This window comes from Chroicocephalus ridibundus, chromosome 4 (genome assembly GCF_963924245.1).
Source record: "Chroicocephalus ridibundus chromosome 4, bChrRid1.1, whole genome shotgun sequence".
NCBI classification, from domain to species: domain Eukaryota; kingdom Metazoa; phylum Chordata; class Aves; order Charadriiformes; family Laridae; genus Chroicocephalus; species Chroicocephalus ridibundus.
Window position 1 is genome coordinate 42,408,029 of NC_086287.1, and position 25,243 is coordinate 42,433,271.

The window sequence follows — 25,243 nt, forward strand, 5'->3', positions numbered from 1 at the left end:
CTCCCCCTGCTCCAACTGGGCTGCTTCTCCCTACCTCCTCCAGCTACAGCTGTGCGCAGCTGCAGGGGGGCTGAAGTGAGGGGTTGATCCAGCTGAAAGGTAACACTTCCAAAAAAGGGAGGGAGAGAGTTCTCCCCCTCCATTGGCGTGTGCATGCTTTATAATGGGTTGGACTGGCCCCGTATGGCCTTAGTAGGATGTTTCTGAACTCAGCTGCCGCTTATGGTATGTCTGGTTTTTTATAAGCAGGATTTGTTAAAGTTTGCTTGTGCCCCACGTCCCTGCTCTAGATTGTTTGAATTCCATGTGATGCATTACTGATGTTTTCTTTCCCATGCTTTTCCTAATCCCATCAGGAGCTAACCATCATGCATTTGTAGTGATGCCACTGTCATGTTGTTAGGATTGGGTGCAATCATTTAAGGCCTGCCTTAGGCTCTTCATAGACACTGCCAGTGGACGTTAAGGATCATATAATAATCTTATATACATGGGCGGGGGAGGGGGAGGAATAATCTGCTGGTGGTTAATTCAAATAGCCACAATGCAGCTGAGATGGTCTTTTCTCTAAAGTATTTTCCTATTTGTGGAACAGTTTGAAGTTTTGTGTGTTATGAAGACAGTACATTTTTAAGCTAATCTTGAAATTTAAAAATTTTAAATAAAATTTGCTGGTTTTGACTGCAGGCATCCATGCAAGTTTTTTTTCCTAGATAGGAATAATGTGGACAGTATCTCAGAGTGATTACTTGTCACTGAGTTTGTTCTTATTTAAGAGAATAACCATATTTTTTTCTTACTAAATACTTGTACGCATTCAAAGGAACAACATGTGTTGTGGAGTCCATAACATCTAGCTAATAGAGCTGATTTCTAGCTCTCCTGTTAGTACAGCTCACTGAGCTGTGCAACACTTCAGTTGTCTGATAGGAACAGACAGATATTTTTATGAAAAGCTAAAGAACAGTCTGTTAATTTTTTCCCTCAAGATTTATGGTCACTTTTTATTTTTACATTCAGCTGGTGGAATGTAAACCTTTGCAGGCATGTTTATTTGAATGAATCACTGCAACAGGCTTTTCTCAAGGCTTTTATTTAGAAGAGTAGTCATGTTCTGCCCTAAAGGATATAAGGAAGCAGGTGAAGAATTGATTTGTTCCTCTGTATTCTTGACTGTGATGGACAATGACTCAAATGGACTAGAGCACAAGATGCTATTTAGATTGTGAAATTGCTGAAAAAGAAATGATCATTAGTCATGGGTAGAGGTTTTGTGCTTATGTTACTAATTCTTTTATATTTGAATTTTTTAGTCTGGCATAAGATTAGAGATTTTTCTTCTCTTTAATGTAAATCTCTGGTGTACACAGTGTATTTGATTAAGAAACAGACATGGATAGCGGGTGCTTCTGGGTGGTGGGCGAGTAGGGTGCTTCTGCTGAGGCTGAGATGAGCTGCCAAGAGCACAGTGGCTGCCTCCTGGAGGAGTGCTGCTGCTGGTGGAGGTGTCATGCTGCTTCCACAGGGTTTCTGTGGCTTGGGGAGCGGGGGGGGTGGGGGGTGGTGGATATTAAATTATTTACTGGCCTCTCTAATTGCCAGTGTTACGCCTCCCCCCACGCCTTTTTTAGCTTCTGCAATTTTGGTAACTACTGATGAATTACATTGGCCTGATGCTGCAGGTTTGCAGTTACTAACATTCGTGAACCTTTCCTTAGAGTATCTGTTTGTAAAGTAAAAATAAACTCAGTTTTCTGCATTTAAAGAAACAAAAACTGCAACAAAATCTACATTATCACCTTTATGCTACGGCATTACATTAAGTCACTATTTTGCTTCTCTTCTACATCTAGGTTATGTTTTTGCCCCAGTACTAATGAATACTCACTGAGGTGTAAAATCTCAATTTGTGTCTAGCTTTTTGGTATTCCTGTTGAGATCGTGAGTTGCTCAACAATGGATTTTTCTCTGTATCCAAGGGTGTTAGTTACAAAGTGTTTTAACTCTAGCACTTGTAGATAAACAAATAAGGTATTTTAGCTCCCTACCTCTGCCAAGAATAATAGCAAAAAATCCTATCTTCCTTCTGTACACATCCCCTAACTTGGGTTCAATCTTAAATCTTGTAATTATTTATTTACCTTCTGACCGTGGTACTTTTAATGATGATGCATCCAGTATCAGGGTCTGTGTCAAGGTGGTATGTATCCTATGACACTCTGGCCATAATTGCTTTGACAAAGGCAGTTTTTCTTAAGATTTTTGAGTATCTGTCAAACATACTCCAGAAATTAATTTAAAATACACAAAGTAATCTGCCTGAAGTAATTTCTTAGTGCTTCTTGCACAAAAAAAAAGCATGAAAAGTTCATATTTGTGAATTCATGCTTCTGTATGTTTCCTGACAAGTAAGAGAAGCCTATGCTGAGCGCCAGGCATTCAAAATCACTTTATTTTTAACAACAGAAGAAAAGGTGTGAACCAGATTCTCAGCTATATCTGGTCAGCTTGGGTGCAAATGGTTCTGTAATAGTGAGACCACCTTAAGAATAGTGTTTGAATAATTATGTAGTACACTCTGGACTGGGTAGTTTTTCTGGCCTTGAGTTGGGCAGTTGAAGCTGGGCATAGACTTTCATGAGTCCTTAATAGTTAGCTATATTAATGGTCTCTGGATTCATGAGGTACTTTCTTGTATTTCTCTTTTGGTTTGGGTTATTAAAAGTAGTATGTTCAGAGTGTTCTGTAACTCTCTTCCCTTCCTTCCCGTGGGCACTGTGTTCCCAAAATATTAAATCTCATTTTACTAGTGAAACTGTGGCAACTTTGGAATGGACAAGAATGATGGCAGATTCCAAAACTTCTGTTCAGATAAAAATCTGTTGTTGAAGAGTCTGCCTCTGTTCATAGCTGGACACAGAAGGCTGGAGCACCTCTGCTATGAGGACGGACTGAGAGAGCTGGGGTTGTACAGTCTGGAGAAGAGAAGGCTCCAGGGAGACCTTATAGTGGCCTACCAGTATCTTAAGGGGGCCTACAAGGAAGCTGGTGAAGGGACTTTTTAGAATGTCGGGCAATGGCAGGACTAGAGGGAATGGATTAAAACTAGAGATGGGTCGATTCAGACTGGACGTTAGGAAGAAGTTCTTCACCATGAGGGTGGTGAGACACTGGCACAGGTTGCCCAGAGAGGTGGTGGAAGCCCCATCCCTGGAAGTGTTCAAGGCCAGGCTGGATGGGGCTTTGAGCAGCCTGGTCTAGTGGGAGGTGTCCCTGCCCAGGGCAGGGGGGTTGGAACTAGATGATCTTTAAGGTCCCTTCCAAACCCTAACAATTCTATGATTCTATGTAGTTTGATGAGACAAGTTACATTAGCATTGAATTTTCTTTATTGTGTGTAATTTTGCTAATATTCTTGGAAATGCAAAAGTAGCTGGTTGTGCTGCAACTCAAATATTTTCCTCATTTGAAAATGAATATAAAATCTAATTTGTTTTTCCTTCACCCACTCTCCTCAGAGATCTATCAAATTACCCTCTGTTTTAGATTCAAGCTCTTCATGGAAATTAATCATTCTGACCCCTGTGAAGTAAATATTATTTTCATTAATGGGAAAATTGCAGAACAGACAAGTAAAATTGCTTATTTGAATTATGCAGAGCTGTTAGACTTGTGGTCAGATCACTAGACTGTGCCTGTTTTCAATAATTTCTTTACAAAACTTTTTTATGTAAGCTGTAATAATATTGATGCTGTCTAAACAGACAGAAAAATGCTGGTTTTGTTTCCTGAAGAGTTGCGTGACCAAGAGGATAAGACTGTGAACTATTGTTTACAGAACAGTGTATCTTGAAATGCGGATAAATGAGCTATCTACTGAGAAGAGTACAAAACCGTTTGTAATTTTCCTGGGAAAACAGGCAAAGAACCCTTTTAAATTTTATCTTAACCTGGCAAAGAGTGTGAAGCTCCTTGAATGGGCAGAGAAACCCCCACTCTAATGGAAATTACCAGGTCTGCCATGTGAGTCAAATGGGGGTGGAGACATAGCGTGCTTGTGTTTTATGGAAGAATGCATTATCAGTTCCCATGAAATGCAAGCAAAACAGGGACTTCTGCACTGAAAATGGAAACCTTGCGTGCAGGAGGGGAGAATACCTTGAATTACTTTTCTCTTCTTCAGTAAGATGGAAATAATGAGTTCCTCTTAATCCGAAAGGTGGCATGGATGAATGTGTTCTTTTCCTTGAAGAAAGGCTGGTAACATAGGAAAGCAGAAGTTTGGTTACATATGCAAAAAACTTTCTAGCTGAAGAATTGTCTTTTTATCATAGTTGAATTTTAAATTAGGAATAGAAGAAGATATGATTTATGGAGTGTGAAACTTCTTAGAGATGACTCTGATTTTCAGTTTGACACCGTTTCAAAGCTTTTGAAGACTGAATAAATTCTCAATGGAGTGGAATTTTTCATATGCTCTTGGATTTTTTGAAAATATAGTGATGTAGTTAATGCCTCTTTTAATGAATTTTATGGGCAGTATACATCGATACAACTTTTATTGTGAAGCTTCCTTTTGTAGCAGAGGTATGGTGTACATTTCTGTTGTGCTGTGAAGGGGGGATTGGAGGCTTAGAGAAGTGGTGCTCACAGAACATATGCAGTTAACCAAAATCTGCATTTGGATATTCCTGGCTTAAACACCTTTTGTGGTAAAGGGTAAAAGAGTGGAGTTTCTGCAATATGCCAGTATATTTTGAAAGACTGGGGAACTTTGATTTCATGTTTTGTTTGTTGACAGATGTTGGTACAGGCCAATGGAAACCCACTGGATCAGTGTGTGCAAGTGCCCTTCAGTAACGGCGCTTCATGGCTTTTAGTTTGTGCACTGTTAGGCAGTTCTCTGCCTTCTTGTTTAGGGCGTCTAATTTGTCTAGCAAATGTATCGTTGCTTACATTTTGTGTATTATCAGTTCATCAAAGTGCTGATGAAAGCCTTCATATAAAGAGAAGTTGTTGTGGCCATTGGCTAGAAGTTGGAAGAGTAATACTTCTGACTGACAATTGGCTGCTGGATGACCTTGAACAACAACTTTTCTTTCTTTTGCCTTGATTTCCCTTTATTTGTATTTGGTTTAATGATATTTACCTTATCTGCAAAGCACTGTGAACCCTTATCAGTGGAAAGCTTCCTAGCAGCGGCATATCCTCTATGATGCTTCCTCTGTTTCCAATGACAGGCAGCTTTAAAATTCCAAATGCAGAAGTCAGTCAAGACGCCAGCTCAGTTTTTCATTTCTTTTAACAGCAGTCAAATAGATTGAAATTACATATGAAACAGGGAAGGGAATAGAAAAAGATTGAGCTTTCAAATTGTGAATTTGAATATTCTTTGCTAAATTTGCCCTTTATCCTTGCTCCTCCAGTATTTTCTGCCATACACAGATTATTAGTTCTTTGCTTGACAGCAGTAACTTCTTCGATGGTAGAAAATGCGGTCGTCTTATAGCTTAGCTGTGACAGAGAGCTAGGCTGAAAAACAAACAATAAAAGAACTTTTCCGAAGAGAAAAACATAACTTTTAAAGAAGGAATATTGGACAGCAAAAAGGATGGGTCACTACTTTCTGTAAGGGGGGAGGGGGGAAGTGGACTTTGTCTGCATTTGTTGTTGGTTTTCTCCATTTCGAACTTAAGTATTTGCATTCCTTACTGTAAAGTGCTTACTGTTGCCAGGAATAACTCCGAAGTTCACATTTTCATGGTTGTGCTCTATAAATTCTCTGATGTTTCACTTCGGTTAGTTCAGCACTGGACAAAAGCATTAGCTCATGGATGAGAAGCTTTTCCCAGTCAGCAGTATCTTCTTGGTACAGGTATTTTACTTACAGGATGTGGAATCATATTAAAGGTAAACATAAAGCCATTTATATGCCATTACAGTCATATGCTGCGTGGCTAGAAAAACTGGCCTCAGTGTGAAAGTGCGTAAGCCGTGCTAGTTTTGAATAATAAGGAAAGGTTATGGCTTACTGCACTAAAATGATGATGTGAACATCAGAAGAAGCCTTTTTAGGTGAAATGAAAGTAAATGAAATCTTATTCAATTACCCCTTTTGAGAAAAATGTTAAGTATTACAGTAATTGACTCCTGTTGACAGGGGAGCAAAAGAGTTAATAAATTAAGTGCAATGTTACTAATTTTGATTGATACTGTGTAATTACGATGTCAAAGGTATTTGAATTTGTCTCATGCTGTAAATCTGCATCAAACTTCTAGCTTATCCTTGATGAGAGCAAAAAAACCAACACAAAATGAGAAAATCCAGACGCGCCCCCCTGTCTGAGCTGAATCTCCCTTAATTCAAAAATTGAAGTATAATTCAATTTCAGATCTCTTTTTCCATACTACTATTTTACAAAAAGGTATGAGAAGGTAAAAAGGTTTCACTAGTTCAGCTTTCTTCCTTGTTAGTAGCTTATCTCTGAGAAATTCATGAAGGTTTAGTGTCTGAAAAGGAAAAGGTAAATATTCTCTTTGAATTTTGATGTTAGCAGCAACAGAGAATCTCCTGACAGCCCTCCGTGCTCTTCTAGGGTTTTTTCTTTCCTAATAGCCTTAGTCTGACTGGAGGTTTTAGAGTTTGACAGTAAAAGGTAGCCTTCCAAACTACCTTGAGCTGTTCTGTTCTCGCTAAGAAGAAATAAAACTTAATTTTACCTAAAAGTGAAATTTATGGAAGAATACAAGAGATCAGATTATTCTGGCAGTAACTCTTGAAGCAAATGTTCTTTAGCTTGACAAGCCGAACATGAAAGGATATGCTTTATTAGGATGCAAATTCTATGTATGTGATTCATTTGTTGTGTAGTATTTTCATGCGTTTTTTGGGTTATTAGAATTATACATGTATTAGTATGTAGAGAGACTTTATTAATGGGTCATAAATAGCATTTCACTATTCAACAGGGTGAAAGTCAAGATGGCTATAACTTCAAAATTTAATAGGAGTCTGTATACCTTCTTTTATAATGAATGACTCCAATTTTCCTAGAATAAGGGATTTCAATTTGTACTACTTCTTGTAGACTCTTTTGTACCTGTTTCTACATCGCCTTGCTTCTTTTCTTGCTTCTGTGTTTTTCACTATTTCATATTCATTGTTCCAGATCCTCCTTTTTTCTGGAGGTTTTGCTGCTGCTGAGTTTTATACTTCCCTTTCATACTTATCCTTTCCTGCCTTTCTGACCCAGAAGAATTTGTGCCTCAGCGAGTTTCAGGAGCAACTGTCTTGTGTTTTAAGAGTAATTTTGGGAGCTTAGCTGTGATTTCTAAGTGTGCTGCCATTGCTTGCCATATAGGTTTGTGCAAGTTAGCTGGGTTGGTGCTTTTTAAAACCCAGTCTTACCTGTGTTTCTGATGTGTAGGAGTAATAGCCATTAGTGCTTAGCAGTCATATAGTTGAGAAGATGTTTAAGCATGGAGTTTACTTTGTAGTAATGTTTTTTATCAGTTTCTGGCATTCAGCATCTTCAGTGACAGCATATGTTTGGCTGGAGATGAAACTAAGAGCCCTGTGAAAGCTGTGGTTGGAGGTGTCCTTCCAGCAGTACTGCTCTGTGGGCTGTTCTCCGTTGTGGCAGCATACTGTGGGTGCAGGAATTCACTCACCTGCTAGGCACAGGGCTTTAAAAATACCAGCCTGAACACGCAAGGGAATTAGGTGCTGAAGTCCCATCTCCTTGTGACTGGGGTTCGCAAAATAGGTTGCAGGCTGGTGTCCAACGCCATGGGTGCAGCAGCATCTTCTTTTCCCTGCAGTGCATCATCTCATGTTTGTTGAAGTTCATTGGTGAAACTTGTCCTGGCTGTCTTCATTCCTCTGTTAGTAATTACAGTAATAATCAGCTAACACATGTGTGTCAAAAGCCTTTGTTTTCATTATGAAGGGAAAGACAGGCCTATTAAAAATATTTTCATAGCTTTATGATGGCACAAGAACACTTTATGTAGACTACTTTATTTAGAAATAATAATGTGTATCGCCTTCCTAAGGAAAACTGAGAAGGATATTTTCCACTGATTAAAAGGGCATCCCAAAAGGCCTGCTTACTTTTCTTGGGAGATGAATGGAGTGAAGTCTGTGCAGGCTTGGGAGGAAAATCTTTTGGTTTTTTTTTTTGTTGTTTTGTTTGTTGTTTTTTTTTTTTTAAGCATCTATAAGAAAAAAACATCTGAACTTCTTGTAGCTATTTTTTCAGCATTTTCAAGTACTGTTAGATTCTGCTGAGAATAAATGCTAGTTATTCTTAATGTTTATAGAGAGCATTCTCTTTCTCCTTTTTTTGAAAAGGCTTTGGCTACAATTTCAGTACTTCCTAATGTTATTAATTATACAAGGCTTTTAAAGCTTTGAACTGCTGTTCTGCAGGTGACTTGCTGCTCTGTGAGAGTAGCTTCTGCAGGATGCGGCAGAGAAGTGGGGAAGTGAAGCATTCCTTGGGTAGGTGATGGATTCTGAAATCAGGGGGATGGATCTGCAAGGTTTCCTCATGTTGCTTGTAGTACTGCATACAGACATCTGGAAAGTAGCAAACAAAACGTTCAATTCTCTTCAAGTAACACATTTTAGATTTCAAGGGTGATGTAAGAAAATAGCCTTTTTCAGCAGAACCAAGTTCTTTCTTCCCTCCCCCCCTTAGGTACGCCTACACCAATGTTTTTTCAGCTCTGCAAGTGTGTTTTTTCTCACTCTCTCTGCTGTGTAGGCGGCCTTCCCAATCACAATGGAGCTTCACAGGCAATCTTTCACAAAAAAAAAGTTGACTTTACATAGCTTGTCTATAATTTAACACCAAAGAAAATGGAGAGTTCTGGGTTAGAATTACGATGCATCTCAGTAATGCTTGAATAGGTGAAGAATTTCACCTTAAATAAAACAAGGAAAATATGTCTTGACCAGAAGGCCACCATCTGTGGAAATTATTTATTTACTTGCTGCCCATACGACTTGCCAAAATGTCAGTAGCAATCACAAACAGGTAGATTTTAAACCTTTTGCTTGCTTCATTTGACTGAGTTATAATTGAACTTCTCTACCCCAAAATTAGAATGGGATTCTACTTGAAAGAGACAGGCTCAGTTTATTGGTAATATGAAAGTTAAAATACAGTTCTTCCTGGAATGTTACCTTTTTAAACATGAATTTAGTTCTCTCTGCCTTTTGGAAGCTGCTTTTGCTGCATTTGATGACAACTTTTTCAGGTACTGCAGCTTTTTTGATGATGCCTCTCATTTTTTTTTCCAAGGTCTTAATTTCACACAATATTTTGTAAATAAGCCTGAAATCTTTATTTTTAATAGCTTAAAGGAAGATAGCAGTACTTACTTACTTGAGCTCTGTTGATAATGTTGTCTGGCACTTCTTAAAGAATTTGGTTGATGCTAATGTTCTTGCCACCAAGTATTCAAACTTCATTCAACTCTACCTAGAAATAACTGTTGGGAGAATAGCAATGAGTGACTTAAAATTATTTGCTTATCAGCCTATCAAATTTCAGAGATCATTATTATAAAATAATCAGTGCTTGTACCATGGTTTTATGTGCAGGTTAAGCTGGCATTGTGGCTGAAAGCAGCCATCCTCGTCTGCTTATCCTGTCCCGTGCCTTTTCTGCCTCATGTCAGCACAAGTGCTTGTGTAGCCATGCGGTGAACTGGATTGGGGAAAACCAGGTTGAAGAAATGATCTAGGTCTTCTCCAGTCTCCTTATTTAGAATTGGGTTTTAATCTGTCTCGTTGATATGATTCACTGCATATCTCCTCTAACACGTGAGCTTGGTGGGAGTAGAGAAGGACAAAAATTCATCGGTGGTGTGTGCTCTGCCTCCAGCTTGTGCCTCTGCAGAGTTCTCGGGACTCCAGCATAAATCTCCATGGTTACATCTGTTTGCCTGGTCTAATTTTAGAGGGCGCCTGTCATATACAGATGTAAGCCTTCTGTAGCAATAGACAGAGGTCAGATGTTTAAGCTAATGCTGAAACAATACAGATTTCGTTACAGGACCTGGTAAATAGGAAGGACCAGCTCTGAAACTTTTTTCAAGTTGGAGACTTCTTAGAGGACGGCAGTTGGTAACTTAGATAAACCCATTCCTGCTCTCCTTTGTGTTTGACATGTGTGGCTTTATGTTGAGTAGTGAGGAAAGAAGTGGGCCACAGCACTGCGAAATGTACCCTTTATTTCAGGTGTAACCAAACGGAATCTCCAAATGCCTGGCAGAATGTGTTCTGGAAGAAAATGACTTGGTTCAGAGAAAGGGTGATAACAGAAGGGTTGGGATTGTTATAGTGGAAAACTTCTCATGCAGGCTCTCTCAGATGAGTAAGTTAGCTGCAAAAACTTCATAGGTTCATGGTTTTATTAAGTCTTCATTGTTGCTTTTGGCTTCTTACAAGCACAATTTCCACAATACCCTTTACCTTTTGAAAAAGACTTGACCCGTTTGTTTCCCAGTCAAATTTTGTTCATACCCACGGTCTTTCTGCTTCTAGGTTTCACCGTGCTATGATTCATCTGAATCTGGTCGTGACAGCCACCAGGAGTTTTTGCTAAAGCTGCATGTGCCTGCCTTCTCAGGAATTTGAATAGGTAAGAGAGCAAGCACCACTTTCTGTATCGTTTGACAGTCACCCTTTGGAGTGGTGCTAGTTGCCACAAAATTATTGTTGGCTTAGTGACTGCTGATAGCACGTTAGTGTTTTACAGAATATATAGGGGGTGGTCTCCAGCAGGATGGTTTACCTGGGTAGGCTGGCTGCCCTCCGAGTGCCAGACTGTGTCCCAGTCTGTTGCTGAATGTGTCCTCTATACGTGAGAGCTTTTTTCAGGAGGGAGAGATGAAAGGGGACTAGACGGCTACTCCCTCATCCCCTTTCACACAGAATCACAGAATGGTTTGGGTTGGAAGGGACCTTAAAGATCATCTAGTTCCAACCCCCCTGCCATGGGCAGGGACACCTCCCACTAGACCAGGCTGCTCAAAGCCCCATCCAGCCTGGCCTTGAACACCTCCAGGGAATTTCTACTAGGTATTTGTAGAAGTGTTCGTAAAAGCAGGTTGGACTCTGTTCAGGATGTGACAGAATGCCTGGTTTTGTCACGTTTTCTAAAACACAGTAGTTCTTGTAGGTGGTTTCTTTTAATCTACTTGTGAAACTAAACTCGTGTTGTAAGGAAGAAAGGGGATGATTATTCTGAATGTGCCTGATTCTACTGGCGTTTAGTACATGATCTATCCTTTCACAGAGAAATATAATCTACTTTTAGGGAGTTTGTTAAAAGATAAAAGGTACACTGCAAGCGTGAGATACTGCGGATCTGCCTGCGCAGCTTTGGCTTCTGCCTTGTATCAAATGCAAGTCCTTTGCAGGTGTGTAATGATCTTGTGCAAGAAGGTTGGAAAATTGCTGTGTGTGACTTTGGGGGATGGAGGGAGGAGGGATGGGGAGCACTGGTGTTGGTTTTGCAAAGATGGGCAGGAATGGATTTCTTTACAGACAAATTGACTTCCTGAATTAACTCAATGTGTTGTGTAAGCCATAGCACTGCCTGAATGGAGGTGACCAGAATACTTGGTAAGGACTGCAGGGAGAACAGCATTGAGACATGAACTTAGATCAGTTTAAACTGATTTGCAACCAGGCAGCAGAAACACAGCTCCCTCCACTGAGTAGACTTTGATCTGTTTATTAACACATTTTGAAAGCTATAGGTGTAAGGTATGCAAAGGAAATCCACTCTGGAAGTGACAAGTGGTGTAATAAAAGTTGCTATTAAAGAAAAAGCCCTCCCTTGTAACGTTGGTTCAACAGTCTGGGGGATGTCTAAAGAAACAAATAGGTTTCTTATTTGAGAGGATCTGCCCTGTAGTTGTTGCTGCACTTGTTTTGGACAATGTTGTTGTATCGAAAGTGTCAATTTACATCTGTTCTTCTGAAATCTGTCAGCAAAAGTGCATTGTGTTGGTGGAGGACTGCTTAGCCTCTGAGGTTTGATTTGTTGTAGCAAGAAAACATTTCCTTCAGAGGACATATATATTGGAAACAAACATGTTTCCTCGTGGCTCTAGAGGAGCCCTTGGAAAAGGCTGTTTTTATTATTTTATCTTTCCCCTGGAATCATCTTACCTTTTCAGTTGGCACCATCTTTTTACACAGAGTCATTATTGTGATTTTCTTTGATATGTAGCTCTCAAAGTTACAGATAGAGGAGAAAATGTTGCGTCCGTCTCTTTCCCACCACACCATACAAAATTTTATTTTGTTTTGTTTTCGAAGTTTGTGGTCTCAAGAGACACATTTTGATCCTGAACACTCTTTAGTGGGGCATGGACAGTGAGTGAAAAAGGGCTGTCTTGAGTGATGAAGTAAACGCAATCTCTTGGCTATTCATTTAACTTACTAGTGGAAAGTAAGTGAATGGTTTTTCCACCTTGTTATGTTTGGATTCCACAGTTTGTTTTTCTGTCATATACTTTTTATAAATAACATCCAAGTAATTAAACTAATTTTGCCAGTGATGGCGTCACCATGTTATACCACTGAAATACGTACTGAAGAGTGTAAGTTCCTTTTTATTATACACGTGGAATTTTTGTTCACTAATGGAAATTGTTTCCCAGTGGAATTTTTTTAAAATCGTTAAATTCCAGCTTGTAACAAGTCTATGTCTACAAAGTTGTATTTAAAACTTCATTTGTTGCACTAGTAACAGTTCTGGTTGTTTATGAGCTCATAAGCTCATGGTCCCATAGATCCAGTCTCGTTTACTGAAATTCATGGAAAAGTCTTACAGTTGGGAATTAAACTTTTTAGTAAAGCATATCCGTGATAACAGGTAGCTTTTTTGAAACAGTAACGTGCTCCAATAAAGCTGATTTTTGCTTACATGGTATCTAATTGGATTTGTAAAGATATTTAGGTGCAAGACATTCAGCACCATAAACTTAGTTTTGTTAGATTCCCCACATTCTTCTGTTGATATGGACAGAATAAAACTTGTAAAATTCTGCATACAACTTAGCCTGAAACTGCTTATTTCTCTTTGTCCTGGACTTAAAATAAAGATGAGGCCTGGGGGGAAGGAAGAGGAAGGTTGGTCCCTGTGCCTGAGTGGCTGATGCCGATATTCAAAGTTATATTTTGTAGGATAGCATTTAAAACTGCTGGTTTTACCTGTGCTATTCTTTTCCTTTTGACAGGTTGAAGCCCCGTGGCTTCATTTATCACTGATAATATGGTCTGGTTGCGCAAGGTGGGTTAGGGTGGGAAAGGTTTTGCCTCCGAGATCCTTGCTCTTTCACAGAGATGCGCTTAAGGGTACATAGTGCTGTGTTCCCTGTAATGGGAGACGGCAGCTGTTTGGGTACCGTTTCTCTGAATGGCCAGGAGGAGGTGTACAGTGTTGTGTTCCTTTCTTAAGTTTTGCAGGTTTTCATATTTATTCTTTTTCCAGAAATTTCCCCAAGGTTTAGTTGGTGATTATACAAATAGTTTCTGTTATTAGCATTGTGTAGGTCTGTACTTCAAGCTGTTTCCCTGAGGAATCTGAAGAAAGTTAGGGAAAACCCCCTGCAATTAGTGCTTACGGTCTTGGCCTCCTTAAGTGTTGCTTGGGGAGTGCATGTACGTATTTTGTGTGCATCCATGTACCTGTGCACACAGTGCACCTGAGACACAAACGGAATAGGGGTATTAGATACTCTCATTGATGCGGGTATGTTCACAAGTTAACAGTTGCCTTCTGTAATGGTTATGTACTGTGGTATTGCAATGATAACTACAGTTACTATCTTTAAATGGAAAAGAAATGGAAAGCGCTTAGTATGTTTTTACCTTTTCTGTGTTTAAAAACAGTGCAGTGAATTACCAGAAGTTGGCATGTGATAGTTGGAAGATTATTTAATGTACTGTAGAACTGGAGAATTGCAACTGCAGCATTCAACAAAACTGGATAATGTTCTTAATAGCTAAATATGTCCATTGTAATAAGAAACAGGTGTTAATGAGAAAAGCCTCACCTTCATTTCATTGTGTATGATACCAAAAGAATTGTATATTCAGAAACCAAGCGTATATGAGTGAATGAAAAGAGAAAAGCCTGGATCCCATTAATTTTTGGCTACCTGTAAACTGGCGAGGGTTTTATGCTTTGATTGCAGTTTTCTGTTAGTCCAGAATGACTGACGACTTAGTGGTATGGATTGTAACAATTCACTTTCTTTGCTGTTACAGGCAGCTGTTGACTAGGCAGGCCAAGAATGAGAGTACATATGCTATGTCTGCAAACTTCCTGATCTCAAAATGGTTAGGCACACCCAAGTTAGCTTTAATCTAGCTTGCCTGGATTAAAAAAGATTGTAAGGATTTAACAGCATGGATTTTAGCATAACCTATTTGAGGCTGTCAGGGAGTCTGGATGCTTAATCACTGCAATCCTGTGCCTTGGAAATTGAGTGGGTTTTGTAAAACTCATATTATTGAGTTCTGTAGTTTGCATAAATGTGGAGAGCTGTTAGTAGATTAAATACGTATGTTATTCTGTGGATGAATTTTTCTTACTTCTACCTTTAAAATGTGGAATGTAGTATAACTTAGACCTAGTAACTATATGCTTAGTACTAAATACGATTACAAGTGTACACTGCTTAACAAACAAGATGATTTCTGTAGTTGATCCTGTAACATTTTGTGAGATTGGCTGATGAAGAATGAGCAACCCTGGTATTTTGAGTTTCTGCATGGCTCAGCTTGCGTATTACTAAAGTACTACGTGCTCTGCTTCAACTTAAATAGCAACAGATTTCTGCAGGTAAAATATTCTTCATTTTTGCAGGTTAGCAATAAGAATTGGCTATTAAATCTGAGACACAGAACAGAAGTGGAATCTGTGAAGAAGGAAAAAAAGTAAGTTCACAGACTGAATTAAAAAAAACAAAAACAAAAAACAACCAACAAACCCACAAAACAAAAAATCACCCAGCAGCACCCCCCACCTCCTCTCCAAAACCCCCTCGAAACCAACCAAAAAACAAAAACCCAACAGAAGGGTCTGTAGAATAGCATAATTGGAATTGGGAACTGTGAACTTTGTTCCTGTGCTGCCCTTGACTACCGGTGTTATTTCTCTGCTTTTTTATCTGTAGATGGAAAATGTTTGGTTTCTTTGTTAAGTGTTTTGAGAACATGTGCAACTACAACTGCACTGAGTATTAGATTTCCTAAATTCCTGCTTCAGAACAAATACACAAAGATGAAATATAACATTTATTTGGGAAGCATCCAGTTTCAGTGAAAAGATTTCTAGGAATTTGGAAATGAGCAATACGTAAATGATTCCATCTATCTGAAAACAAAAGAATCTTCATTTCTAGCCTGATTTTATTTATGTGTAGTTTCCAGTCACTGGTGGTTCTTTTATCTCTCAGCTTGATGAGAGATCAAATTCCTTCCTTCTCTTCCTCTCTGTGTTCTTCCTATAGGCATTTTAATTTTTTTCCTCCAGCTTTTCAGCATCCTTCTTGAACTGTAAAATAAAGAACTAATTGCAGTTTCTCTGTGCCAAACAAAGTAACATAACTGCTGTGCTCTCTTATTTGATATTCATGCTTGTTTATGCATTAGTGTATTGCATAAGATTAGCCACAGCAATGTGTTCTGAGTTTTCCATTGCGTATGCAGATTCAAGGAGGCTAACTAGTAAACTGGAGTAATGCACAAAGCTGTCACCTGTGAAGATCAGAGTTCATGCTTTCCACTTGAGATCAGAGAAGATCAGCTTACTTTTCAGTCTAATTGTATTCACTGCTTATGCATAATGCAAGACCACAACTTAACTCTGCTCCATTTGATGAAAGATAAAGATCAGTGTCTACTACACAGTAGATGCTAGCTTTACAGATCCCATCAGCATGAGGCATTAGTCATGTCTTTTTATGTATATAACATAGCATACATGTATATACATATCATAATGTGTGTGATGCTGTATAGCTTTCACATTAGTAGTTATGCAATTAATCAACAGTGCTTCCTGTTAATCTTAATTGGTATAGGGGTTTTTAGCATGTTGGTCTCTGTGCCTTGTTATATGTTGTTATATGAATATATGTAATCTTCATTAGTTCATACCATCATTTCCATATTTGAAGACTTGATATGGTTCTTTGGTACCTTGAAGCTATGCTATTTATTATATTGACCTGTAATACCAGTAATACCTTATTTTTCTCAGTCTTTTTCAACATATGTAAATAATTGTATCTTTTTAAACAAAGGAAGCTTATAATTTGCAGAAGTTGCAAACAATTTTCTAACTCATCAGCGTAGCTGAATACTCAGCTTCGGCTTTATATGTGGCCTTTTTACAGGAGTAGGCTGAAAGTCTTAACATGTGCTTGAGCTGCAACCTCTCCCATGCCTGTTACGTCTTCTGTAGGAATAGAAAGAGGGAGGAGTGACATTTCTCATTAAATTTTTGGATCTATGTATATTTAGATATATACAAGTGGAGAATTTTCTCTAAACTGTGAAACCTAGGCTGGCAAAGTCTTTTAAAGTTGAGAAATTGCTTGGATAAAATTAAATTGTGATGTGGTGTGGTGGATTTTTTTTTTGGTTTCATTGCTGTTGGGTGTTTTGTGTGTGTGCAAACCTTCACAGAGTGCGTGAGGATGGCTGAGTGTCTGGACGTGTCAACAACTCTGGGATGTGTTTAGAGCAGTGCTGGCCTGTCCAGGCTTTGGTGCCTTTAGTTCCTCCACTCCGTAAGCACACAAAATAAAGGCAGGAAAGCTGTTTCCTCATCTGTTGTTTGGGTCAACCTGTTTACTTGGTCCCACACATTTGAAATTGTTTGGAAGCTTCTGGTTAGGTAGCTGTGACAAGAACAACTGGAAAAGACAACATTTTTTTTCTTTGTTTTTTTTTTTTTTTTTAAACCAGACTTGTCAGTATTGGTGTAACATGGCTCCAATTTCTTGATTTCTTGATACCTTGATTTCTTCATACCTTAGGGGCAGAGCCACTGCTTCTTCGTGCTGCTGCACTGTTGGTAATGTGTTTGTAAAGCTCATAGCCCAGAGGTGCTATAAGTGTGTGCATGTATATGTAGTAGTACAGATATGACTTTCTGGGAGATGAGGAAGCACTGAATTATCATTGTTTAAACTCCAATTTAAGTTTTATATTTCTTTTATTTGTGCATTTTCTTCTTCTCTTATTCTGTTGTTCTTTCCTTTATTTTCTCTACTGCTTTTAGGCATGTATTTTCTTCAGCAAAACCACCTCTTTTTATCTCTCTTTTCCTTCCTTCTGGCACCAGTGCTGGAGCTCTTTGCAGAGGCTGGCTGAGCAGAAAGGTTGAATTTGGGAACCAGCGCACCCTTCCTTCCTCTGAGAAGGGGTAACTCCGCCTTAGCCTCTCTTCTCTGAAAATAATTGGCTCTTGGGAGGAGGTTGTTTGGGATGAGGATGAGCTCCAAAATGACTGGGGCCTGAGCACCTTCCCAGCTGGGATTAATTTAGAATCACAAGTTTATAGCATTCTTTAAGTGTTTACATGCTTGGCTGTGAGGGAGTGAAGGGGAGACAGACGTGTGTTCCTTGCAAATCTTTGCTCCTTGCATCTGTCCTTGACTATAAAAGGGAAGCAAAGGTAGATTTGGTATGACCGAAAACTTGAAAGAGAAGAGCAGGTAAAGGTAGATATAATTTTGCTGTGGAATTAAGTTGTGGGCCAAGCACACTCTCTTGGATTATTCTGCAAAGCAGTTGTCATTTCTTCATTAGTAAAGGCTAATTGGGATTTTTTTTTTAGCTTCGCTTTTATTAAAATGTAGAAAAGAATGTTGAGGCTCATGATGATCTTTATAGATACTGTAAAGATATTCAAAAGAGCAGGTTAAATATTTGGACAAGTTGGTTGCATTTTCTCATACATTGAAATCTTAGCTGTTGTCTTTCATCCAGAAATCCAACGTTACAGTTAGCTTACTGTATTTGTTGAAATCAAAGTTCTCTCTGGCTGAGTGGTGCTGCCTCAGAGGGCACAGCAACAGATGTAAATGGAGGAATCTAGGACAGGTTTGCAGCTGTAGTCTTAACTTGTAGTCTGGTGACTTCTAGCTCTGGACTTTCTGAATCAGGGAAATTTTATTCTTTGTTGCCTTTCTCTTATCCGTTCTAATTCTGCAATATCTTTAATTGGGAAGAACAGAATTGCAGTTGGTAATGAAGGTAGAAATTTTATACAGTGGTATGATAAAGGACCAGCGTTCTTTCCAGAATAATTCCTAATGCTGTCTGTGGGTGGGTTTTGTTGTTATGGGCTTTTTTTTTTTGTTGATGAGAGTTGGAGTATAAATTGATGGATACAGATATCTTCGTGGTCTTCAGTGTAATGAATTCTGCAAGGAATTGAGAAATGCCAGGTAGTACTGGTAATGGGTCTGCTTATCAGATTTGACTATCTGTTTGGTACAGTCACCTAACGGTGGGTGCTTTAGAGCTGTGAATCATTGCAGCATGTAAAATCTTCCAAGTTTTGGGCCCCTGCATTCATGGTTAGGGCTTAAACTTTCCTATGCTTACCCCAGATGAATAATACCTGTGCTTACATATCCAAAGGCGTGCCTGCTGCATTTTTATTACCTTTTTTTACTGTTACTCTGTGTTCACCAAATAATATGGCTCTGCATTTTTCTCGGTGCTCTACGGTCACTTCTGGAATTGTTCATCTACAGAGCAAAGAGGATTGTGGCTGACCTTCTTTTAACGTTTTTATATAATCAGGATTTAACCAGTTTTCTAATTTTGCCTATTAAATGGGAGTGGAGATTTAGCCTTTCTGTTAAATGAGTGAATTCTGAAGCAAATCAATGTTAAGAAACCTTTTGAGACCCTTAAAGCTTTACTGTGCATGTGGGAAATTGGAAGAGCGTATTAATACATACTCAGACATTCTGGTATGGAAGGTGTTAACAATCATCACCATTAGCCAAAATTTTAAGGTGCTACAAATGCTGCTTAGTCTTTTATAACCAAAGGACTACAGTTACTAGGTTGTTTTTTTTTTCCGGACAGACTTTTTTTTGACCATAATTCCATTATGGCAAAAATATGAGAGGTTTTCTTCCTTGTCCTTTGGTAAGCCGTGGAGGACTGACACCTTTCTATTCCCTTTTTCAAATAGAACCAACCCTTGAGGCCATGGTCTGGGTTTGGTCATCTGGCTACGAGCCTTACAGAGACTTCTGTCTGTTCTGTCATCTCAACTACAAATACAGTTTACCTATAAAACAATTTTATTCTGTGTTAATACCTGTGCAGTGATTATGCTCCAGTTCTAAATTGACTAGTGAGGCATTTTAATAGCATCTCTTGCTTGGCCTTCAGATTGTCAGTGCAGCTCAGGATCATCCTAATCATGGCCAATATGAATTTAAAAATATCTTTCCTTCATGCCTTTTATTTCGGCTGATCTGTATAGGCATAAAAAAAGGTTTTCATCTTTTTCTTACTTAATCTGTATTTGCTTGCTTTTTTACAGTTTAGCTTCATGGCTTACAGTATTAGTTTATTTTTAGCAGAAGTGCACCAGACCTGCTATTTCAGATTTTGTGTTTGAAAAAGTGTTTGTACAGCAAGTACTTCTGACAAGGAACTGCAGAACTAGATTGAAATGTTTTTGGTAGTAAGTATTAATCAGAAATCAGAAACAAAAAAGCAACGTGGCAGGTGTCATGTTTGGTGGTGGTGGTTGTGTCTTAGTGTTGGTTACAGTGTGATAGTACAGAGGTGCCAGTATTTGTGAAATCCGTACAGCTGTTAGTACTTCTTTGCTGATGCAGTTCAGTTACTGCCAGGCACAGCTTGCCCTTTCAGTCTTTGCTTTGCAGAATGATAAATGTTGCTCACTGTCTCATCATTTACAGCAGCTCTTCATATGTTATATTCAGGGAAACGATAAACTCACATTCCTTCATTTTTCTATGTGGTTCTTTATCATGGAAGTGTCCCACTTGCCACGCTACTGACTTCTCTGCATCTAACTCTTACAGACATTTAACAATTTGAGAAAGAAATTCTGTAAAATGTTTTTTCCTGCAAAACAGTTGATTGTACATATAAAAATGTTTCTGCGTATAGCGTAATGTATACTCAGAGTAAATGTCCAGTATGTGTTATTTGAATTTGTAAATATAGGTAATTCAAATCAGAAGAAAAAAATAATTGGAAGATGCTTTCTTCTGTAGCTTCAGGGTTTGGAAATACATCATTGCAAAGGTGAACAAATAAAACATACTTGGATTTTTTTTCTATTATTTGTTTGAGATACTTTTGATAGGGGAAGTTTAAAACAAACAAACAATTTCTATGCTCGACAGAAATGCTCTTACTTTGTATATATGTGCTGTTTTTTAAACTTGCTTTAATGATGTCTACGCTTTCCTAACAGCTTTTGAACCTTCTCATTTCCATCAGTTTGATGGATAGATACATGTCTCAATTATATTAAGTTCTGAATAGTTTGTGCAGAGTGGTAGTTTGATTGGAGAGAACTCCAATGTATTGCCCTGATGGGGTGTACGGTGTGAGCAGTTCACGGGGAATGGAGCTAAAAGTATTAAGATGTGGAGATGGAAGAAGCATTGAAGCATAGGGCACAAATCAATAAGAAGCTGAGTTTTGGTAGTTTTGTTAGTCATGATAGACTCGCTTTTACTACCTTGTTTTTACATTTACCCCATGTTCACTAAATAATTTGGCTCTGCTTGTAATCTAGCATTGTCCTCTGAGAGATGTGTAATTAGTATTTTTATTAGTGGCACATGCGTATCTGGATGATCTTGGAGAATGTTTTGGTTATATAGGATACTCTTTAACAACAGATAAATAAAGTTCTCAAATTTTGGGGACAAGAGTCAGATTGGATGTTGATTTGAAGACAGACACATACAAAGAAACTGCAAATTGTGTTGCAAGATGTAGAGGCTATGGATTTGTCAGGTAGTGGAGAAATATAGAGAATTTCTTCCTAATATCAAGTATAAATCTATACTTTTTCTGTTTAAAACCGTTACCCCTCGTCCTATCACTACACTCCCTGACAGAGAGTCCGTCCCCGTCTTTCCTTTAGGCCCCGTTTAGGTACTGGAAGGCCACAGTCAGGTCTCCCTGGAGCCTTTTCTTCTCCAGGCTGAACAACCCCAACTCTATCAGCCTGTCCTCATAGGAGAGGTGCTCCAGCCCTCTGATCATCTTCATGGCCCTCCTCTGGACGCACTCCAGCAGGTCCATGTCCTTCTTATGGTGGGGGCTCCAGAGTAGGATGCAATACTCCAGGTGGGATGTCACAAGAGTGTAGTAGAGGGGCAGAATGACCTCCCTCGACCTGCTGGCCACGCTTCTTTTGATGCAGCCCGGGGTGAGGTTGGCCTTCTGGGCTGTGAGCGTATATTGCTGGCTCATGTGGAGCTTTTCATCCATCAGTACCCCCAAGGCCTTCTCAGCAGGGCTGTTCTCAATCCCTTCATCCCCCAGCCTGTATTGATATCACGGATTGCCCCAACCCAAGTGCAGGACCTTGCACTTGGCCTGGTTGAACTTTGTGAGGTTCACGTGGGCCTACTTCTTGAGCTTGTCCAGGTCCCTCTGAATGGCATCTCCTCCAGCGTGTCAACCACACCACTCGGATTGGTGTTGTCAGCAAACTTGCTGAGGGTGCACTTGATCCCCCTGTCTATGTCATTAATGAAGATACTGAACAGTACTTGTCCCAGTATGGACCCCCACTTGTCACCGATCTCCATCTGGACATTGAGCCGTTGACTGCTCCCCTCTGTCTGTGACCATCCAACCAATTCCTCATCCACTGAACAGTCCACCCAATGATGACCCTGAGTGTAAGATAGCATTGTAAATTTCCTTATTAGTCAGCTAAATATCTTGTATTATCAAACAGATTTAGTAAATATTTTCTTAAGTCCCTTTTATTAGCCTGAGAGTTTTTGCAGTGTGTGTTTTAGTGCATGAGTTACATTGATAAGAGCATACAGACTAATGACAGATCTGTCATAAACAAGAACAGGAGAAACCTCAGCGTCATTTTTCTTTATTATAAGAATATGATCGATATAAAATGTAACACATCAGGCCAATATTTTGTGGTTTTCATATAAAGCAGATGGTGCTTTCTTGTATTTGGACAGGTACAGACTTCTAAATCCAGTAATAAACTAACTTTTATTTGGTAGTCTCTCAGTGACATCTGTGATACAAGCCTCTGGTTAGCAGCACACCTCTCTAGAGGGTGCATCAGGCTGGCAAATGGGTGCCTCCGTACCTATCAGAAGAGTCGCCTACTACTATCACCCGTTGCCTTTTCTTAGTTGCACTGGTTGTTATATGGGGAGCAGATCGGGCTGCCTTAGTCAGCTCCAGCGTCTCTCCTGATGTGACAGGTCTTTCCTCTTCAGCCTGCAGAGCAGTGAAGCAGTTCTGCAAGGGCACCTCAGGCTTTGGGGGAAGTCTTCCTTGTGCTGGTCCTTGCCATCGTAAGCTTCCATTCTTCTGCGTTATTGGCCTCTCTCCCCTTCTGTGTGTGCTGGTGGGGGAGTTTTTGGTTGTTTGGCTGGCGGTCCATGCAGACTGTTCTTGGAACCAGCTATCTGTCTCCTCCTCAACCTCCCTGATGCTATGCAGCCTCCTCACCACCTGCTGCAGGAGGTCCTCCACCGGGGCACACAAAGGGGCATCTGTTTGGTCACCTGAATTAATAATGAAAATATGAAGCAAAACCTGCTGCAGGTCAAGTTCTAACTGGACCAACCTGAAATGGATTCTGTTTTTTATACTGAGCCACTGCTTTAGTTCTCTTTTTCCAGGAGTTATGATGCTTTATCTGCACTGGTTGTTTTGGATCTCTAGGTCATACTGAACAGCATCAGAAGTGTCACCTGCTGCTTCACTGAGACATTTACCCAAGGGAGAATATTTTATTGGTTTGTGGCTTCCTGACTGTGATTTATCTTTCTCCTCTAACTTAAATGGATTTTTACCACTCTTCATTTTCCCCCAGCGATATATCCAAATCTTCCTAAGCATCAGAATTCTGTCTTACCACTTCTTCAGTCTTTTCCCACTTCTTCACTTTTGTTAAAGGACACGTACCCTGTTTCATATTGCCCTGAGATCTGTGTTTTACTAGTTCTCAAAGCAAATCACTAATAGTTTAGAAATTATTTAGACTAGTTATTTATATACATTAGTACACATTATTGTAAGCCGCTGGATAAAACTGTGTGTTAATTTTTCTTACAGAAAGATCAGGGTTTTTTGAAAGGAGAATGTATTTTGAGTGTTACTTTTGGAAACTTTCTGCCACTTCCTTGTTGAGCCTTAGAGTATTGGGATCCCTTGTTATTTAGACCAGATTATAAAATTGGCTCACAGTGCTATGTGCCACCATAGGTTTAGCCTTCTTTGTAGACTTTGATGGCCCGGGTGAGATCCAGAATAGACGTGAGCTGTGCAAGCCAGCATGCTATTGAAAAGCCGCCATTATGTAACTCATTCTTAATGAATTTGAGAGCAGTGTTGTTATTTTTCAAAATTAAAAAGATAATGCTCCTCACTTTTTGTTGTATGTGAGTGCGATTTGTAGCCCACCACCCCCAAAACTGTCTTGCAGAGCTTTGCTGGACTGGTATTTCACTTGGGAAGACTTGGAGGGAGTAACAAATTCTGTGTTGGTATTGCGAACCACCTACTTGCATGTGTGATGTTTTTCTGCAGTTCCTATCTGGGCAAGACTAGGACTGACTTAAAGGTCTTCTTGCCTGAGTCAGAACGGTATAAAAGAGCGCAGAGAAGGAGGTTCTTGGCTTGCAAAGATATAAAAAGCCAGGCAAATGAGTAGCCTATGTGACTATTTTTGTTGTACTATATCCGAGATTTGAGCAGACTTGCTGTAACTTACAGCAACATGCAGTATTGCTAGGTATCTTATAAATGTATGCTGTAATATAGATCTTGGGACTGCCTGGCCGATAGGTCTCCCCCTGTGATGACTGGAACCGTTTAGTAAAGGACCATGCTTCAAAAACTCTGTTCAAATAGCCGTAGCACAGCTACATGTGCTGCAAGCTGAAGCCACGGTGACTGGAGACTATCCAGAAATCTCTAATGTCTCTTTCCCTAAATGGTTGCTGTTTGCCAAATTTCTTCTGTGAATTATTGAACCAGTATTGAACATCCTTTACTGGTTCTGACATTTACATCCCTCAAACAGCACAAAACCCCTACTCCAAGCAGATATTATATCTCTTCCTTTATTTAATTGTATGAAATAGACAATACTGGTAAAATCAAGACAATGAACTGCAATGGAAGACAAACAGATGCAAATTCAATCTGGTTTAGTATTTTTTTTCCCCTGTAGGTTTTCTGATAACTTCTACTTGATGCATGGGCTTCTGTTTAATCTGTCATGTCTGGGAAGGCATTTTAAGTGTGAAACAAGTAGAAAATAATTCCAAATGACTGGAGGACAAAAAACATAGTTGCACAGCACAGTTTTGCATTAGTTTGCTTTTTTTAACTGTAAAGAAAATTTAAGGATATTTGCTAAAAATAAAAATTGCACGACCTAAGCCAACAGAATTATGTTACTGACCTTAGGAAAATGTTACGCTTTTGAGTGAAGGTTGATTTTTCTTTTCTATTTATGTTCTTTTCCCCATCGTTAGTGGAATTAATCTCACTTGTGAACAGCTGTTGAAATAATAAATCCTGCTACTCAAATTGTAGTTATAGTTGTTCTGTTTTCTTGAAAGTTCCAAGCAGATTTAAAAAAGCAAAACCAAAAACCTCAGCTGGTAAAGCCATTAGAGGACAAAGTAGGTAGCTTACACAATAGAATTTGCAAATGGAAATAATTATTAACTTACAGAGAACATCCTTGAGTTTGGCCGACATCTTAATTCACTGAATGCTTTTAAGCTGGTGCCGCCTTTGGAGAGGGTGGTCTTGTCTCCCCCCATCTGCTGATTTGATGGTTGTTTGAGGGTGTTTCACCCAGGAATAGTGAGAGTGGTTGGGTTTGTGAAGTCTGAACTCCAGTGCACAGCACACGCGCTTGTATTGCCTCGTTTAGCACAGGGGGCCTCTCTTAGGTGTCTG

At 39.3% G+C, this 25,243-nt stretch overlaps 1 protein-coding gene across 10 annotated transcripts in view; it reads left to right on the forward strand.

The window, feature by feature from the left end:
• SIPA1L1 (signal induced proliferation associated 1 like 1) overlaps positions 1 to 25,243 on the forward strand; it is a 219,324-nt gene that overhangs the window by 58,925 nt on the left and 135,156 nt on the right. For 7 of the 10 annotated variants that reach the window (XM_063331426.1, XM_063331427.1, XM_063331432.1 and 4 more), the window contains one exon: positions 10,556 to 10,652. The exons of 2 other annotated variants lie outside the window; for them this stretch is intronic. The gene's annotated coding sequence lies outside the window, so the exon portion shown is untranslated. Of the gene's footprint in view, positions 1 to 10,555; positions 10,653 to 14,897; positions 14,969 to 25,243 lie in introns of all 10 variants that reach the window. One more of the 10 variants, XM_063331428.1, reaches the window with a different exon arrangement.